Source organism: Phoxinus phoxinus, assembly GCF_949152265.1.
Source record: "Phoxinus phoxinus genome assembly, chromosome: 6".
Lineage (NCBI taxonomy): Eukaryota > Metazoa > Chordata > Actinopteri > Cypriniformes > Leuciscidae > Phoxinus > Phoxinus phoxinus.
This window is the reverse complement of record NC_136881.1, coordinates 30,088,295-30,108,495: the sequence shown is the minus strand read 5'-3', so window position 1 is coordinate 30,108,495 and position 20,201 is coordinate 30,088,295. Positions and strand designations below refer to the sequence as shown.

The following is a 20,201-nucleotide window of genomic DNA, read 5'->3' as shown; positions in this document are numbered from 1 at the left end:
TTTGTAAAAATATAACTTCATCATAGCGATTTGTTTTAACGTTACTGTATATGTCACTAAAGATTGCCCCTGTATCTTATACCTGTTTTTTTATATAATTAACTTATTTTTATACTGTTGTACAGTAGGTTTGGCACTACATTTGTCTTTAAACAGTTTGACATTAAATATTGGAATATGCTTTCAAAATTGTGTGCATTCATTGTGATTTTGTTACATTTATTTGAATATAATTGATATACCTTTGATATACTATACATACACTGTAAATGTTAGAAGCACTTTAGTATATGTAATTATCTTTAATTAAAATACTGCAAAACTACCCCTGCTGTAGGCCATTGCTTAGAAAAAAGTTTATCTTTCAAATGTATTTATGAATTAGTCTAATCAAATAAAAACATTTGTGTCATTGATCATGTGATCTCGTTTTTGGATGGTAACCACACAAAGGAGTCTTTTGTTTTTAAATGTGAGTTTTATAATTTAATTAGAATTAATACATTACAGCCCAAATATTGTTTGGGTTTAAATATGAAATATTTAAGGTATCTATCCCTGTAGCCGGAACCAGAAGAGATCTGTCATCATTTACCATAAATGGGCAAGTAAGTGTGACGCATCTGTACAGCTGGATTGTTATTGGCTGTGACTTTATCGCAGAACTCGCTGTGATTGGACTATCGTTTAACCCATATAAAACGGCGCTTCATGTTACAAAGTATGTTTTGGTGTTATTATTGCGTTAGTTATACATAAAGTTAATGATAAAGTGTCTCTGTTTTGTGAGAAATTGCTCCTTTACTGAGATCCCCACCCTAACCCTAAGCATGGCTGCACATTTCAATGAACTACAGGACAATGTTTCCTGTTCCATTGATAGCATGACAGAGATATGTGGGTAATGTAGTTTAAAACGTTTAGTAATGAAACAATAAATGTTAAATACATAATATCTTTAATGGACAACTGGATATCTAAATTTGTTCATTGTGCAAACCTTTATGACATATATGAGGGACAGGCTGAAATTTGATAATTTACTGTGAGCACTTTAAAAATAACCTTTATGCCAGCTTTCCGTATTATGTCAGAAAACTGGGCCCAACATTATTTAGTAAACATAGCATAAGCAGTTGTCCTGCCGATTTTCTCTTTGATACACTAACCGGACTGTGAGTTACAGCCATTTGAAATGTGCAGTTTTTTGCTCTTCTGGGGGGCCATTGGGGGTGGAAGTGCAGTACAATCTACACCAGGGATAGGCAACTCCGGTCCTGGAGGGCCACTGTCCTGCAGAGTTTAGCTTCAACCCTAATTAAACACACCTGAACTAGGCAATCAATGTTTTCAGGATTACTAAAATAGATACAGGCAGGTCAGTTGTTATCAGGGCTGAAGCTAAACTCTACAGGACAATGGCTCTCCAGGACCGGAGTTGCCTATCCCTGATCTACACAGATCTACACTCACTATTACACAGGGATAATGCACCATTCAGTAAAACAAACAAAACAAAACAGTGATTCACCCCCTCTGATTGCTGCTTATATGCCTGACATCAGTAACGTCTATGCTTTCATTTTAAATGCAGTAGTAGATGTACTAGAATGATCAACATGGATCATCTTCAATTATGCTTGAAGTGTTTATAGCAAGATAGCCACTGCAGCCTTTTGTTATTCACATAGATTCCCTTTATTTCACCACAAAGATTGCAGTTGCAGCTTATACATGCAAGTATGTGCAACTTTTGTTGCATTGTTTTGTTGCAACTTTTGTCCGAAATATCATTAACCAGATCTAAATGTGTATGTCCTAAGAAAAAGAATCATGGTAATTAATTATATGTAGTTGTTTTTAAATTATGAACTAAACTAAAGAAATAAGAAATTAAAATTTCTCAAATATTGTTTTTATTTACTGTACCAAACACCACTTTCAATAAACAATATTCACCATACTTTATTACACAACACTTTATTGGACACACAGCATAAAGTTGATAAAGTAGCATAAAGACAATGAGATTCAAGATAAATAAAAATGTGTCTTCAAAAATACATTAACATCATATTAATCCATTCACAGCTGCTGAGCCACAAAATGAGTGCCAGAACATCATATTCAGTCACCTATGATACAGAAAACAGATTTGATATTGTGTTGGAAAATAATGATTCATTATCACTAAACTGGTTTCTTGCTCTTCCCTGTACATGTCTCTATCATGTTCATGTTCTTCTTCCTCGTCTAAACAGTTTGTTCAGGTGTACCCTACAGTACAACAGAAGAACAGAAGATGTGATCACTGATGTGGTGTAGCTTTTTCTCAACCAGAGGAAGAAGTCTCAACATCCCATTGTCAGGCGTTCTCCAGTCCTGGTCTGAAAGTAAAGCAAAAAACACAAACAATACAAATTAAGTTGTTTAATGGACAGTCAGGTCAGCTTATGGCTACGTTTACACGTGGATGGCTATTTTCATAAACGGACATTTCACCCCTCTTCGTTTTCAAAAATAACATTGTGCACACGAACCCGTGTATATGCCGTCCAGAGCATGCCAAACCTGTAGGTGGCAGTGTAACGAGAAGCTCAAGCCCACGTTAGCCAATCAGAATCCCGAAAATAGTCTCATACTGTGACGTCGCTGCCTAAAACTCAGTTTTTCTCAGTTTACATGCAAACAAAGTTTTCCAAAATCTCCACTTTGGCCGGAGTTTTTAGAAATAATCGTTTTCTGTGATAAAAACTGGGTTTTCGTGTAAATGAGAGGCCAAACCGCAGGGAAATATCTGTCTCTTCACTTCGTGTAAACGGGGCCTATGTTCTGCGATATATTAAGCAGTGATGGGCTACTCTGGCCCTTAGCGTCCACTGTCCTGCAGATTTAGCTCCAACCTCAAACCCTCCTGCCTATTGTCTATAAGTAAAGCTGAAGACTTTCATATGTGCTCAATTAGGTTTGGAGGTAAACTCTCAACCTTAAAAAGGAGAACGCAAAAGGGCCAGAGTTGCCCGTTCCTGATTTAAATTTACAAAGCAGCAGTCAGTACATTATATAATATACACATTGATTTATTTTATACATATATATATATATATATATATATATATATAATATTTCAGCACATTATATAAGCTAAGTACTGAACAAAAAATGTTTTACCCATATCAACAGCAACCTATTTTAAAATATCTTTAAGAAAGGCATGGTCTCTTTTGCCTTTGCAAGTGATGCTTGATTTTTTTCAAGACAACATACTCTTCTGTCACTTGTTTCAAGAGCTTCACTTGGTCAAAAACCAAGTGATAACCTGTACAATGTAAAATTGTCAACATCAAATTATGTACTGCATATTACAGCATTGTTTCAATACAAGACATACCAATGGATTTGCGCACCTTTCTGTCTTCTTTGGGCACCAGATGTTCCTTCCTCACCCGAAACAAAGGACTTACTCGATTAGCTTGTGTTGATATAAGGACTGGTCTTCCTTCTCTGCTGTAAAACAAGAAAGTATCTACTTACTCGTGCAATTACTATTGTTCTTGAAACATAAACTAAGAATTTACCTTACGATTCAGGAGAGAGCATTTGATGAGTAAATACTGATTGAAATGTTCTAGAAACTTTACCTGGGAAGGGCTGATCACGGCAAGATCCGCTGCGACTCACTAGTAGCTCTTGTGAGGGTTGGCTCTTAAAAGAGCTGTTGAGTTTGATGTTGTAGAGATCTAAAAAAAAGGACAAAGTAATCCTGCAATACAGAAAGGAAGGTAATTTTATTACATTACATGCAAGCAGTCAGTTATACAACTGTAGGATATATTTCTGTAAAGAGTGTTGCATAATTAAATGTTAAAAGCATTTTTATGTTATACGTTCACTGATATGTGGGCATTTCTATGAATAAAAGTATGTCTTTAATAGCAAGCAATAATTATATGAACTCGTTTAAAAATAACATGATTTATATGCAAACGGGACAGTTATCAGCAGTGTAACTGATCTGATTACGACAAAATAATCGCGTATCTGATGTCATGTGACAAGTCAGATTAGCTTTTCCACTCTTGCAAACAGAGGTAGGTTATGAGGTGTGGAGAGACATCATGTATCATTGGACATTGGAACATGAACACAACAGACAGAGACTAATTTGTAATAATTTTAATGAATACACAATGCAATTAATATAAACTTTCTGACAGTGTGTGGGACATCAGACTACTATCCAAGAAGGGGCGCAACTGATTTACAAATATCGCGATAAATATGTACAGGAATTGAGGCAGTAGCCAATGAGCACTAGGAGTAAAAGCTGCAGGATTATGTACGAGTATACAAATATGTACTAGTATCGTACGAATTTGACAACTTGTTAAATCTTGTGAATTATTAAAGGGGGGGTAAAATACTTAGTTTCAGTCAATCTCATGTTAATCTTGAGTACCTATAGAGTAATAGTGCGTCCTTCATATCTCCAAAAAGTCTTTAGTTTCATCATATTTATAAAATAAAAATACAGCTTTCCGATTCTATCCGGAAAAAGCCGAGGTCCTTGATTCTGGGCGTGGGCGGAGCTATAGAGTCAAGCGGGAGCAGCTTGAGCCAGCAGTAACACTGGGTTCTTTGGGAAGCTGAACAAGGTAAACTTTCCCTCACATCCCAAAACACACTTTTTTGGAGACATTCTTGACATCAACCATTCCTATTTAGCGCTGCAGATGATGATTTCCGGTAGTAACGCGTCGATGAGCGCGGTCTTTCTCTCCTCTGGTCGACGTGTGCGTGAACGCGCTTTTCCGAGAGCAATGCTCATATAAGGAGTTCCACTCTGGTCTACGTCATTAGATCTACGATAGAAAAAAACCAGCCGAAACGTGTTGCAACCCGGAAGTATGATTTTCAGCACAGAAATTCTCTGTTATTCGTTCAAAATAACTTTTCAAACTTTGGCCATTATTAGCATGAGAATCCATCTCTTTAACACTGTAAACAACTCTGAATATATGAAACACCATTGTACCCCCCCTTTAAGACTTTGAGACTGTTCATACTGATTGGGCTATGGGTTTTGTAAGAACAGGTTTAAGAAACAACAAATGCTTGATAAAATGTTTGATTTAGGGTTAAAACCAACACATACGTACCATTGCGAATATTTGTCTTTGCAGCGGTCCGTCTCCTCCGTTTACTTGTCCTCAAACAATAATGGGCTGACTGAGTTCGAAAGGCCCTTTTGGTCTTTTCAGCTGAAAACAGAGAAAATAAAATATCATTATGTATAATATATAGGATTATTTAAAGGAAAAAGTACTGATTTTCCTTACAAATATTGGATGTTACATTATTAAGCATTAAAAGCATGGTAGGTGTTGTGGTTAATATGCATAATTTACAACAATTATCACTTTAAAACTACCAATACTGAGGTAAAAGCATGGTAAGTTTTGTGATTGCTGTCCTTTACTACCCATCACAGTAAAACTAAGGTTACTGAGGTAAAAGCATGGTTAGTGTTGTGGTTACTGTGCATTTACAATAAGTACCACATTAAAACTACCAATAGTGTGGTAAAAGCATGGTAAGTTGTGTGATTACTGTCTTTTTACTACACTTATCACAGTAAAACTAATGTTACTGTGGTAAAAGCATGGTGTTGTTTTTACTGTGCTTCTACTACACAACTTTGGAACTAATTGTACAACTTAAAAACCTGATATGAATATGATTAACTGATTGAAGGTCTACTCTAGGCCTACTGTATAGCACATCACGTGACAGACAGTGTTTAATCACCATAGAAACCATTTTCATAGAAAGCAATGAAACGCAAAGCCTCCGTTGAGATGACAGATATAATGCAGTGACTGAACTTGAGCTAATCCGATTTATTTCGACACACAGAAAATACATTATATCAAACATTATTAGGACAGCGTATTTACGACTACTTACCAACATCTGGCACACGTGAACTGATGCCAAATATCGCGAGGTGTTCGGAATGAGACTTCTTCAGCGCTATTTCCTAATAATAAAATATATTTTTTTAAATATCAATAAACAGCAAAGCAATCCAGCTTCCCTGGCAATAAGAACGAAATAATATAATTAAAATAAATACATAAACCATGATAAGATCTCGTGAATAAATGTTGATTAAACAGCTTCTCTACTGCAGCCCGATAGACAGATAGAATCGTGCTTTGATCACGAAAGATGCTTCCCAATTGAAATACATTAGTTTTAAAAAACGTGCTGGAATTACGAAAATAACGAAATAAACGTGCCCGTGCCACGAATCAATAGATTAAATTACGTGACCATATCACGAACTGCCGTGAGACTGGGTTGGAATCAACCAGTACAAATCTATTATTACTTCCACGCCACCAGGGACAGTAAACCATAGATCCCGCTGCATGGGCAAACAACTTATGGCTGCATAAACGGTAACTGTTTCTTTAACTATGTATCTGTGTGTGTGTGTGTGTGTGTGTGTGTGTGTGTGTGTGTGTGTGTGTTTGTTTGTTTGTTTGTTTGTTTGTTTGTTTGTTAAAAAAAACAGTATAGATAGGCATGCTGATTACAGAAGACATTAATCCTGACTAAGGCCTTGTCCACACGAACACGGGTATTTTTATAACCGTGACTTTTTTTACGCGGTTCGGCCGTTCGTCCACACGGAAACGCAGTATCAGGTCACTGAAACCGAACATTTTTTAAAACCCCTGCCAGGGTGAGGATTTTCAGAAACACCGGTGGCAGTGTTGTCGTTTAGACAGTAAAACCGGAGTTTTTGCCTTGCGACGTCAAAGTGTGCGCCGTTATCCGCTGTGTTTGACGTCAGATTGTGCGCCGCTGACGGCTTCTGATTGGCCAACGTGGCTTTACGGTTAGGGTTATATCGCCGCCTGCTGGTGTGGATTGGTCTTGACGGCGCTTGATAGCGTGTTTTTGCGTTTTCATGTAGACGGAGATTTTTTCAAAAACGCAGGAGGAAAAACTCCGGTTATAAAAATACCCGTGTCCGTGTGGACATGGCCTAAGTTTGCATAAAGAAACAGGAAATGCATTTGTGAGCCTACAGGCAAAAGACTGGGTAGGGAGAAGATTTATTTTTTGGTAAACATAAGAAAATCAGTCCAGTACTTCCAGTACCTATTAACACGGCCACAGCCACAATCAACAGCCAAAACAACAGCCCAGGAAGGTTGTAATGAGTTGAAGCAGCTGTTTTTTTTTTTTTTTTTTTGTGGCATTTTCCATTCGTTTTCCTCTTTGTTTGTAAAAGAGGTCCACAGTCATCAGTGGAACTCTCTTAATTTAAGGAAAAATAATTAACATGAATAAAATGGCCTCTAAGGGTAAGCCCAACTGTTGCCAATTTAATTGGTGGATTCTGAGTAGGATTTCGGCACTGCACCAAATGCTATTGAAATCCTTCCAATATTGTTACCTGAACCATAGACATCGATGGGATGTACAGATGCACTGGTCACTGTCTAGCTAGATATGCGCATTACTTTATCAGCAATACAGTATGTATATATTGCAACGATCTATCTACACATGGAGTGCTTGTCAAAGTATTCTGTCACCATAGCAACTGTGGGTCTATTTCTTTCCCCCCAGATGGCCAGTGAGAAATAAGAATGTCTTGATTTTCATCTCCTTATGGCAAATACTGTATTTCAGTCCACAGATGCACTTTACGGAACATAATATCCCCAATAATATTTCTCCCACACAATATCCTTTTTCAAGAATGGGCCAAAGGACTAGATTCTAGAGCATTTTTTTTTTTTTTTTTGCTTTGTCCATTTTGTCTAACTGAGAAGACCAAAATAAATTGTTGTCTTAAAATAAACATCATGACAAATGGTAAAATAAAACAAAACGCAAAAAAGAAAAAGAAAAGGTTTAGTGGGATTCTAAAACCTCAGGGTTCTTGACTCAATTTAAAGAACCCTATTCCTAAAAAGGTTATATTTAAGGAGAAATGTCTTAAATGATTGAATAATACTTTAATGTTTAACAGGTTGTTTAAACTAAATCCATAAAATGTTTCTTTATATGAAGTGCCAGGCAGAACTCTTTAAGGTTATATATATAAACCTTTTCTTTTAAGAATGAGTTCAATCTGAAATATTTGACTGGCTTTAGTAAAAGCTAATAAAACCGATGAAAAGAAGCAACAGAAAACATCGCTCAGCTGCTCACTCTCCTTCACAGCAAAATGGCACTGAACTCACCTAAAACTCGCATTATTGGGTCACACCATCCCACACGGCAAAAGAACACACACACACACACAAAAAAAAAATCACACATCTTAAAACTCTCTGAAAGTCAAGGGGTTTTAATATTGTGCTCCTTGGCAAAGAAGTGACACGGAAGTGGTTTTGTGGGAGGCTACAAACATCACAGTTCAACAACACACCAGCTTTTCTGTTTTATTTTTATCACAAGATTTAAATAATTTAAAAAACATGTGTAGGAGTATTTCCGAATTTCATATTCCTGCTACATACTGCTGAAATACTTATTTTAAGGAAGTAAGACATTTTTTTACAGTGACTTTATTTTCCTAACAAAAGGCACTGTGATAGAGATGGAATCAAATGATTATACAATGGTACTTTGATATATACCATGGTACTGAATGGTATTAGCGTTATACTCCAAAGAATATCATGGTACATGGTCTATTTGGCTCTTTGAATGAACTCAAATACCTTTACGTGTAGCATTGGAATTAGATCTCCTGACTATTTGTGGGTATTTTTACATAAAGTTTGGTTCTACCACAAGTATTACTTACATTCACTAAACAGCACTAAAATGTAAATGATTTACATATGAACAACTTTTAGACGTACAAATGTGTCCGAATCCATGGTTACCAATATTAAAATCTGGGCATTCATATTTTGATTATATTGTATTCAATTGTCATATCATTATGTTTTCAGTCACATTTCTTTAACACACTTCTGTCATGAGAACTCTGAGTGTTTGGCATGGTATGCATATGACAATTTTGATATGTTTGGTCTTGGCAGAATAGATCTGCTACGCTGCTGCTGCTGTAAGTACGAGGCTTGCTACCGCCAAAACACAACACGATACTGTGAGCAAGACAGACAGACTGCTGCTGTACAAAAGAAGCATACATGAATTACCCGTAGCAGATCTATACAGGTGGAGCTGGAGACGGTGGAGGGTTTCTTAAACTGCAACTGCTACAGCAAATGCTGACCAAGTATTTGAAGGTTGTGCGGCGAGCTCATTGGCTACTGTTAGAGCAGGAGCCAATCAGCTGTGTCTTAAAGAGAGTGATGTTGTTGCAAGCAGATTCATGTTAGTCCACAGATAGTGAACACATTTTAAAAGCTCATTGTAGCTGACTACAGAACTGATGAAAGCTAAACCAATGGATTATATCCATATCTGAAGTGCCCCAGAATTGTTGTGATGAATTGCCATGGATCACAGAGAGTGATTTATATTCTATCCATGTTGTCCTACAAGACTGAAAAAAGGAAACTTTTAAAGTCTTTAACTTCGGTGTCACACTCTAGAGAAGCAGGATTTGTATTGAGTCGCTTTTTATCTCTCACGATCGGTAGATACTCCAGAGTTTCAGAATCAGCAACATCTTACAAATTGAAGATTTGAGCTCCCAAAGCTTAACACTTTAGCAAAAGAACACTTTTTTCTGATGTGCAAGTAGTGTTAAAAATACAGTTAAACGTTATGGTGCATTTCTTGTTGTAAAAACAAGTATACTAGTGAAAAACAGTCCAAAACTGACCACTTAAAGGTCGGGGTCGGGTCAGAGGTCACTCTTCGGCCGGAACTAGACTTGTGTACGGCCTTTACCGGAAACAATGATTATAGTTTATAAAGTTGAATATGGATATTTTTCTTACAAACACACATCGCTTCACCTTCAGAAGGCCTTCATTGACCCCCTGAAGTACTTCAGGGTTTCTCAAACTCTGTCCTGCACAATTTAGCTCCAACACTGATCAAACACACCTCCTGAACAAGCGATTCTGAAACAATGTCTCCAGGATCACTTGAAACTCACAGCTAGGTGTGTTTGATCAGGGTTGGAGCTAAACTGTGCAGGACAGTGGCCCTCCAGGACTGAGTTTGAGAAACTCTGGATTACTTTAATGATGGATGGATGTGCTTTCTTGGGCTTCAAAAAACAAGGTACTATTCACTCCCTTTATAAAGCTTGGAAGAGCCAGGATATATTTGAACATAACTCCAATTGTGCTTGGATGAAAGAAGAAAGTCAGGATGACTTTAAGGTGAGTAAATAATGGGATAAGTTTTATTTTTGGGTGAACTAATCCTTTAAAGGGGTCATATAATGCCATTGTTGTACAAGTTAATATGATTCTTTAGGGTCTAAATGAAAAGTTTGTAATATATTTTAATTAAAAATTCTCATTAGTATTGTAAGAAAACATTAATTTTACCTGGTCAAAAACAGCTCTGTTTTCAGCACGCCATTTAAGTTCTGTGGGGCGTTTTTTTGAAACAACACACGTGGAGTGTTGCCTTGACAACACTTGAGGGTATATTTTGGAGAAAGAATGGCAGCGGGAATCTCTGAGGACACATCTGTGCAACCGTATCAATTTGAACCGGAGTCGGAGAACAAGATGACGACCCCGAAGAAGTTCGACTATTAAGGCTCGAACAGGACGTTTCTGAATGGTTGGTTAACGTAATGTCACTTTGATCTATCTGTGTGTACTGGCAGGGTAGAGTAGTGAGATATGAACGGTATGCGTTTACTGATGTACCGGTATACGTTCGTTCATTGACATTGATGTTACAGCTAATGGTCATGAAAAACGTTTTTTTTCGGTAAATGTAGGCTTGTCAGTGATGGATACAATTTTACACTCACTTCTTCTGGAGGTGCAGCAGGAACACGAATAGTTGGTACCGATTCTTTTTTCAGGAGCAGCTTCTTAGCAAAACTACTGACCCTCGTTTATAAAGCAGTCTGGTGAGAAATGATTCGCGCAAACATGAAAGCATTGACATTGATCGTGGGGAATATTCCCTTCGAAAACAAAACTGAAGTGTCTTCAGCGGTTCGGATTTAGGAACATCAAAATGACTGATGTGTTCGTTATTACACCAAAGAACAGAACACCACAATCTCTTAGACGCCATTCTGCTCCAGCGTATCAACAATGGCGGACTATGATGACAGCTCGCTCAGGGCGGGTCTGTGTTGAAACGCTGCTGTCAATTAACAGTCGTGGGAGGGGCGTCCGACCGTGTGATGTCACACGGCTCGATTTGAGACAGGGGAAAACATATAAGAAGATTAAAAAAAAAACACAGGATGGATTTTTATCATAATGTGATGGTTGTGTACAGGCACTGCAAACACACATTCCAGTACAATCAACTTGTAAAAGTGCATGTGCCATTATATGACCCCTTTAATAACCTCAGTTTCCCAATCAAAACAATACAATATGAAAGGCTACACTAAAAAATGCTTGTACCATGTGCAGTAAACACATGGATTTAACAGAGAAATACAAACATAATTCTAAATACAACTTCCATAGGGCTTTATTGTTTATGTTTTGCTTCTAGTTCCAATCCCAACTTTGTTTATGTTCTTCCCTTCATACCCTTACTATTTCTCCCATTTCTTTATATGACACAGTAAGATGGTATTCCGATTATTTTTCAATAGATTTGACAACCTTGAATGTTAATTGACATTCTTGTTCCGAAATGTGGGATTTTTAGATTTGACTCCACCAAAAGACAAGTACATAAACGGTTCACAGCGTGCTGAATGACATTTTCATTAACATGCAGCAGATAAGACTCCTGCCTAATTAGTCTAGAAGCTGTCAATGTATTTCATTCAAACGACACACACTTACAGAGCTGAAGATATTAATCAAACAAATCCAGTTTGCATAACTACTGATAATCTGCACATATTGGTTTGCAGTGCAAGGTTGGTAAACTTACTGTAACTCCATCACCAATATGTATGATAAATGTAAAAGAAAAGAAAATCTGCAAAATATTTTGAGGTTTATCTCCATGGAAACCAGCAAAACCATACTTCATACACCCGAATCTGATGAAATGTCAATAAATCATTCCTGTCGACTGACAGATGGGAAGGTGAAAAGTCTCCCCACCTCTGTAAACGTCTTGCTGGGGTTTAGAGAATCTACATTGTGTTGAACCTTTTTAAGGAACAATATGATGATGTTGCAGTGGTCTTGCAAGCCAGCAGTGGAATATATTATCTTTAGAGGTGAAATTATGTTGAAGTTTCAGCAATGGACAGAACCTTTTGGAGAGAGCCTGCAGTCTTCAGCTTCTTTTTATTATTTTTCTGAGAAATTTAGAGTTTAAATTAACTAAATAATTGAATAGCACGAGTGTTGAATTCTGGAGGGCCCCTGATAAAATAAGACTTTACAATATATTCACTTGTCACTCAGTCCCAGGAGTCCCAGTTTCCAGGATTTCCATTCATCCATATTTCATATTGTTATTTGCAGTCTTGAATGTAATAAATGTGATTTCAAATCTCAGATTACATTCCATTCTTGAGCCAAAAGTGATTGCATTAATTAACTTCCATGAAGGGCTTTCTCAAACAAAGAGATATAGCAACATCTTTCATGAAACATCATTTCTATTCATGTGAAAGTTCCTACTGGAGTGATTGTATGAATATGTCTGAGGTGAATATTTTATTCCACCCCTTTGTTTCCTCTCCTGTTCCCTGTAATTTCATAATATACTAATTCATTTTTATTGGCTCCCTGGTTAAATGGGCTTTGGTGTCTGGGGAAACAATGTAAATGTTTACACTATTTTATTCTCCCTCTCTTTTTTAAGACTTATAAATAGACATGAAAATGCATATTCAGAACTTAAATGGTTGTAATTCAAGAATGCTTTGGAATATAGATGTAAGATTAGTCTTGTTTTAAAGAAGACATTTGGCAGATGTTTGTAGAAGTTAAATAAATTAAGGAAGTTAAACAGACAAAAAGTTATAGAAGTTGGAGTTTATGAAAATGTACAATGTTAAAAAATACATTTTTCATATTTTATATAAAATATATATTTTGAGGACTCTAAAAAAGCAACAAAAAAAGCAAAGCCAAAAATCTGAACAAGTTGTGTTTCAAATTTTAGGTTGATATCTCAAAACATAAGCTTTCAGTGAGATTTTGTTTGTGCGCAGTACCAAACCTTTTCACTAGTTGACATTACTGCCCATATAAGGGCGCCTCCATTTCCATATGTTGTTTGAGTGATCTGAACCATTATTTTTACAATTTTCATACAATTTATGAAGTAGACATCCTATTCAGAAGTATAGGATGGTTTGGCAAAAGTTTGGCAGATTTTAAAATGAATTCAACCTCTAAGAAACACAAAAAGAACACGCATATAGCTCGCTGCCACATCACAAATCTATTCTTTTTTTCTTTACATTAAAAAAAATGTCAGACCTTTTTTTCTAGAAGAATTGAATGGATGCTATCTTTTGAACTCTTGGCATGAAAACAAACTGAGGTTTCTACCATTCTTTCATGATTATTGTATGTTCATCACTATTTCAAAATAAAGGTCTTAACAGGAGTATGAAAATATTCTTTTTGCAAATTGATAAATTACGGCTCCTCTGTAATTTATTTTGAAAATCACCAAATATGTAATATTTAAATAAAATATGTTTTGAAAGTCACCAAATATGTAAACTAGAGATTGCAAGCTTTCAAGATTTGTTTAGGTTTAGTATAGGATATTACTGTTTTAAATATGTAATGGCTGGGCAAATATAAGGGGTTAAAGTATTAGTAATTCAACACAATTCAAATAACCTTCTGCACACGCCACATGTTTTTTGTTCTCATTGTATATATTGTAACTACATAAAATAACATTAAATACATTATTTATATTGTTAATACTAAGATTTTAACCGGTTATCACTGACATATGAGTAAACCATATTGTCCTGTGCTGCGTTTCTCAAAAGTATCGTGGGCTAAGTTGATCATATAAACTAGAGACCATTGGTGACAATGGTTCTACGATCTACTTAGGCTTACAATGCTTTTGGGAAACACAGCTCTGGTCTCTACATCCTGTGTCCCAATGCAATAAAGATCTCTTTAGGTAAAAGGCTTACCACTTCTGTCGTCCTGCTATGTGCACTTACTATGAGTGATACCCTTTCTAACGATGACTGAAACCCTTTCTAACTTTGACTGATACCCTTACTTAGTGAGTTAGAGGGAAAATAAATGACTGACGAAGGTAATGCAGTGAGATTACACATTTGTACGTCCAAGTCTCCTCAATCATTTATACCTTAGGAATATTGAAGTCTGTCCTTCTGCTTTGTCTGTTGTGATGAGTGTTAAGCACTACACAATCATTCATGACTAAATGACAAAAAAAAGACAAAAAAAAAGAAAGAGATGAACTGAGCACATCAAACATGGACAAACAGGGTTGGTAACAATACAGAAAAGGTGCCACAAATTTACAACTGCAGTATGCTGCAATATCAACACGTGAGTTTCGTAAACTGAGTTTCTTTTCTGGGAATAATCCTCATAATTTATTCAGCATGCGTATGTTGATTGATTAACCATTTACTATGCAAGTCATTAGCAGACTCGTATAAAAGCCAGTCAAAAAGATACAGATGTGTTTGATTATCTCGCTGGCATGAATGCAAGAGATGTCTTAATCAATGTTTGCAATATCCTTTTTAATGTGTCAGATTATTTCCAAGTTTCCAGGTTTTATGGGTGAATTATAATTGATAGGTGATGTAAGACGAGGCAACCACTCACACACACACACACACACACACATTGGGTTTCCATGTTTTATGGGGACTTTCTAGGCAATTTGTATACTGTACACAATATGTTCTATCCCCTATTCCTAAACACAACCCTGACAGAAAACATTCTGCAATTTGACATTTAAAAAAAAACTAATTTCGTATGAAGCTGTTTTCCGCATGGGTACCAAACAATGTCCCCACAAGGATTTCAGATATTGCAGTCTGTGTGGAGACCAAACGTGTCTGACTGTGATTAATATGGTCTCTTTTGAGGGAAATGTCTCTTCACAGCATTCCTTGGACAACAGCGCCACCCTCTTTCGGATTTACGAGATTTATTATCAGTATCATACCTTAATGGGAGTTTCTTCAACTATGTGCTCTTGTGGAAACCTCTCTGTGTGTGTGTGTGTGTGTGTGTGTGTGTGTGTGTGTGTGTGTGTGTGTGTGTGTGTGTGTGTGTGTGTGTGTGTGTGTGTGTGTGTGTGTGTGTTAATGCATAACTTTACTACTGCACTAAATAAGAATACAATGTGCAGTGATGTGACAGGCATGAGGCGGATACGCAAAATCACAACATTTAATGGTCTTCGCTATTTTATGAGCACTAAAGCGACAGATACCAGAAGGTAGAAGGAGAATATGGAAGAGAAAGAGAATTGATACATCGTTAATTTCAGTTAATTAGTTTCTGCTTTAATTAAGGATCGTAATGATTTGATTCAAATAATCAATTAATTGTATGCTCACGGCACGGCTCTGTTTGACAACACACACTCTCTCTCTCTCTCTCTCTCTCTCTCTCTCTCTCTCTCAAATTATTTATGGAAAATACATAAGCAGAAGCAATTTAGTCGTTAATAGAATAAGCATTAAGGCTAATGAGAGCTTGGCGAGAATGACGAAACCAACTAGAACGACGTTTGTTTTGAATAACTTTGCTGCCCTCTACTGGTTGATATGACATAATGCAGCTACAGTCTCCATTCAGTTCAGTGTTAAAACTGGTTCAAGAGTTGGTTAGGAGTCCACTCAATGTTAATAGTAAATAGGATAAAACTCATTAGCCAAATAAAACAGTCCTGGATCTCAAACTGCACGAAGATAGCCTAAATAGTACACACTGTGATTTAGTGTAATGTCACATATCATTTTAGTTATTTGTGAAATAGCCCACTGGAAAGAAAAACTTTTGTAAAGAGCAAATCAACTGTAAATATTTACCATGTCCTGAACATAACATGCTTGTGTAATTAAATTAAGTCATCATTAAGTATTTTTAAGTAATTTGTCATTGTTGTATTGTTTTGGGGAAAAAAAACATGTTGTGCATGGGTCCATCAGAACCATAAACATTAAAGAAGAAAAATATGAATACCTACAAAATGATGAATGTAAAAGTATATCATATACATTATAGCTTTTCTTATAGTAGGCTATACAAATAGTATAATTTTTTTTTTTTTTTTTTTTTAAACAGACATAAATTACCAGACCATAAAGCAAATCCATGTATAGGCTACTGAAATAAACAGTATTTAAAATGAAACATACAAAATGGTAAACAATAAAAAAAAATCATAAACAAAATGCTTACTTGAAGCTATACATAGAGACAGATATTTCTATAAACTGTTTGCTTTTTACCGTCACAAACAAATCCATAGTGTAACTGCTGTCATACACTGTGTACATTAATATAAATATTTTATTTATTTATTTATTTATTTATTTATTTATTTATTTATTTATTTATTTATGTTGATAAAAAAATAATAATGTCTAATAGTTGATATGGCCACTATTTTTGGAATATTTTATAATTATTAAACATTTTTAGGAGTGATCTATATTATATTTATATTATATTTGTTCAGATAAACATATCCTCAAAACTAAGAATTTCCATAAATTAAAAGAATGTACTTCAACTCATAAACACATTTACAAAATTCACTGTTTTTCATCATCGATTATTTGCTAAATATTTTCCAAAAAGATTTAAAAAATAATAATAATCTGGAAGAAAAAAAAATAACTACAAAAACCATTAAAATTGTTCCAGAGGGTAAAAAGCTAATTAAAAAATTAATAAACAAAATAATAATAAATTGAAGCGACTATAATTACTGTTAAGGGGGGAAATGTTAACACTTTACAATAAGGCTTTGTTAATTATCATTAGTAAACTACATTAGTTAATGTAGTTAACAAATTAACTAAGTGAAAAATACTTCTAAACCATTTATCAATCTTAGATAATGTTCATTTCAAAATCTATAAATACATTATTATTTAATGGACCTGAGCTAACATGAACAAACAATGAACAGTATTTTTTTATTATTAACTAACATAAATAAAGATATATAAATACTGCAACAAATGTATTGCTCAGTTAATATCAGTTGAACTAATGTTGTTATTGTAAAGTGTTACTGGGAAAAAAAAAATAAGTATTCCTGTTTAGCACAGAAAAGTATAATGACCTCACCAAGAGCGAGTTGATACGGACACCGCAGTGATCAGCTTTAGAATGATTGATTCGCATTTCCCGTTCATCCTGATATCCTCTTTCATTCGAGACAGAGTCTCTGCATGTGAGCAGGGGAAATAAAAGTGTTCAGTGACCCCAGACAAGCTCCAAAGGTCACACTAAGCAAATAGAAGCTGACAACATCCATACCTCATGGAGCCCTCTATACCCCAGACCAGAGACAGCAGTGTGTTTAACTAATGACGGCACTTACGACACACAGATTTTTGGAAATCACTGCACCGGACCTATACCTGACCAAAGGATGGTTAAAAAAAGGAAGCACCATAACCAGGCTAATCATTTTTTTCTAAATGATTTCAATGATTAAATGGGAAAACACACCTCTAAAGGATGTTTGTCGATATTTAATGCAAGTAAACAGGGATGAAAAAAGTAAGTAGAATTTGTTTTTTTGTTTTCCCCTTTAATCTATTATTACAAATGTTTTTCAATTTAATATAAATGATTTAATCATCTATAAGGTGCAGGCAATGAAGGACGTGATATTACTCACAGCATACGGAACAATTACAAAACAAACCAAAAAGTTTATCTCGCTGTCTCTCTCTCTCTGTGCCTTTTTTGGCCCTAAACAAACTAAAGTCAACTGAACAGGCATTAATCCGACAAAGGATTCCGGCATTTGAGATGCCTCTGGGGTAATTGACCAGTCAGAAAAATGGATTAGAGATTACAGAAATCAATTGTGAAATAGTAACCTGCTACTCAGTTATTACCACTGTGCTATGATGTGAAGCTAGAAATCCATATCTGGCCACATACTTCCAGAATACTCAAAACTATGATGATTAACGTACAATGTCTTGTATAATTTATATTACATTTATTTTCATATACTGCCTTTATGAGCTGCAATGAACCAAAATACAATATACCGTTTAAAAAAAAAAAAAAAAAATGCACATGCCTCATTCCTGAGAGAGACAATGGTTCTGTGGCAGATTGTGGATTTAAGAGCAACCCATAATTATATCACATGTTTAATTAAAGTAGCATTTTAAATTAGCAAACATTGTTACATTTTTGGTACTTTTGGTATATATTGCACAGGAAATCTCAAGTCAGAGAAAGCATTAAAAAACATGACATTTTTTTTAACTTCATTGTCAGGTTTTCATACAAATAATATATCATACATGTAAATATAATAAATATATAACAAATGTTATTTTAATATTATTAATGTTTATTACATGTTAGTATATGTTAATTATATGTACATGTAACATATGTAACACATTTTAATTAAAAAAATAAATAATAGAATTACCTTGGAGAAGATCTGAGTCGAAGAAAAATACTGTCGGCCAAACCGCAATGCTTATATTAATAGAAATGTTGTACTAAAAACATTTTATTGCAGTATTGTCAATATAGGTGTAATATTCGCAAATGTTATTTATTTATTTTTTCTTGGATGATTTGTTAGTTACAACATAATTAGCAACATGTTGTAATACTGGGATTTTATATTAGTAGATTTAAAAAAAAAGTCAAAATTTACTTTACAGATATGCTGTAATTGAAAAAAATATGTTGCTATTTGTAATATGATAATTGTTGTTTTGACTGGTCAATTTTTTTTAAATATATATTTTAATTCATCTTTCTTTTTTTCTCTTTTTTTATTTATCAATACCTGAGAAGCATCTTGGCACTCAACTGCTCCACAGGGTGTTTTTTATAAAAGCGTTTTCCTCAAAAATGAAATACGTAAACTTCAATGGGTAGATTTTTTTGTGTGTGCCTAAGACGCCCTTAAAAGGCAAGTCTCATCTACTTATGCTATTTTAGTAACATTCGACTGAGAGAAAGAACAGTGTGAGCCAAAGATGGAAGTTATGTTAAAGCATTTCCACTCTCATCAATTAATTAAAAGCACTTCAAGCACCTTGAAACCAGCAGTTGTTTTCAATGCCTGACCTAAGAGCGATAATCTTTTTTTAACATATTCCCCTTACAAAAGCCATCAGTAACTGGCAAGCAGCAAAAAAGGAAGGAGAGAAATGTGGTTCAAACACAGACGAAGCCAGAAGACGACGGATGGATAGACAGACAGACGCAAACGTACAGAAAGACGCAGTCGAGATGCACATAATGAGAAGTAGACAGAGCACGGAACATGGAGAAGTGTCACACGTACAAAGGCAAAGCTGGAGAGATTGTGTGAGGAGCTCCAGAAAGAGGGAGTGTCCTGTCCACGGTCGAGCTGGGCGGGGCAGGAAACTTGCGTGACAAACAGAGTGAAAAACAAGCGTCTCCTCTCCTCTGGGCAACGCATTAATACTACCGCCTTTCATCTTTCCTGTCGCTTTCTGTTAACCCAGTCCTGCCTCCACTCCCCACATCCATCTTTAATCACCACTCCCCAAACAGGCTCGCCAATTACCACAGTTAGGCTGGCCAGGCATGAGCAATCCATCCTCAAGATGCAGAGATGGAGAGATGACAGGATAACTCTTTATATATTATACTGATTCACCATCAGGCCCCCTAATACAGTGAGGTAATGTCGTTTTTCCTCTGTCTTTCTGAATAAAGTTGCCCATTACTTTTAGACTTGGCGACTGAAAGAGGATCTCTCCTGACATCCAAGTTCTCCCTTTCTTCTCAAAAAAACAAGATGTTATGTATTAGTCAATACAGACGGCTTCGGTCTTGGAAACTTCAAAGCCAGTGATGTGACCAACCAATCCAACGGTCCATAGCCTCCATGGACATGTTTAGAAATAATAG

At 35.6% G+C, this 20,201-nt stretch overlaps 1 long non-coding RNA gene across 2 annotated transcripts; it reads right to left on the bottom strand.

The window, feature by feature from the left end:
• Window positions 1-2,071: 2,071 nt before the first annotated feature.
• LOC307000388 lies at window positions 2,072-5,689 on the bottom strand. Of its 2 annotated transcripts, none has more exons than XR_013798026.1 (4): window positions 5,160-5,689; window positions 3,642-3,763; window positions 3,392-3,507; window positions 2,072-2,387 (listed from the first exon to the last, which is right to left on the bottom strand). It is a non-coding gene; the product is annotated as an uncharacterized lncRNA (long non-coding RNA). The 2 variants fall into 2 exon arrangements; XR_013798027.1 differs by having other exon boundaries at window positions 2,075-2,387; window positions 3,408-3,507.
• Window positions 5,690-20,201: the final 14,512 nt, after the last annotated feature.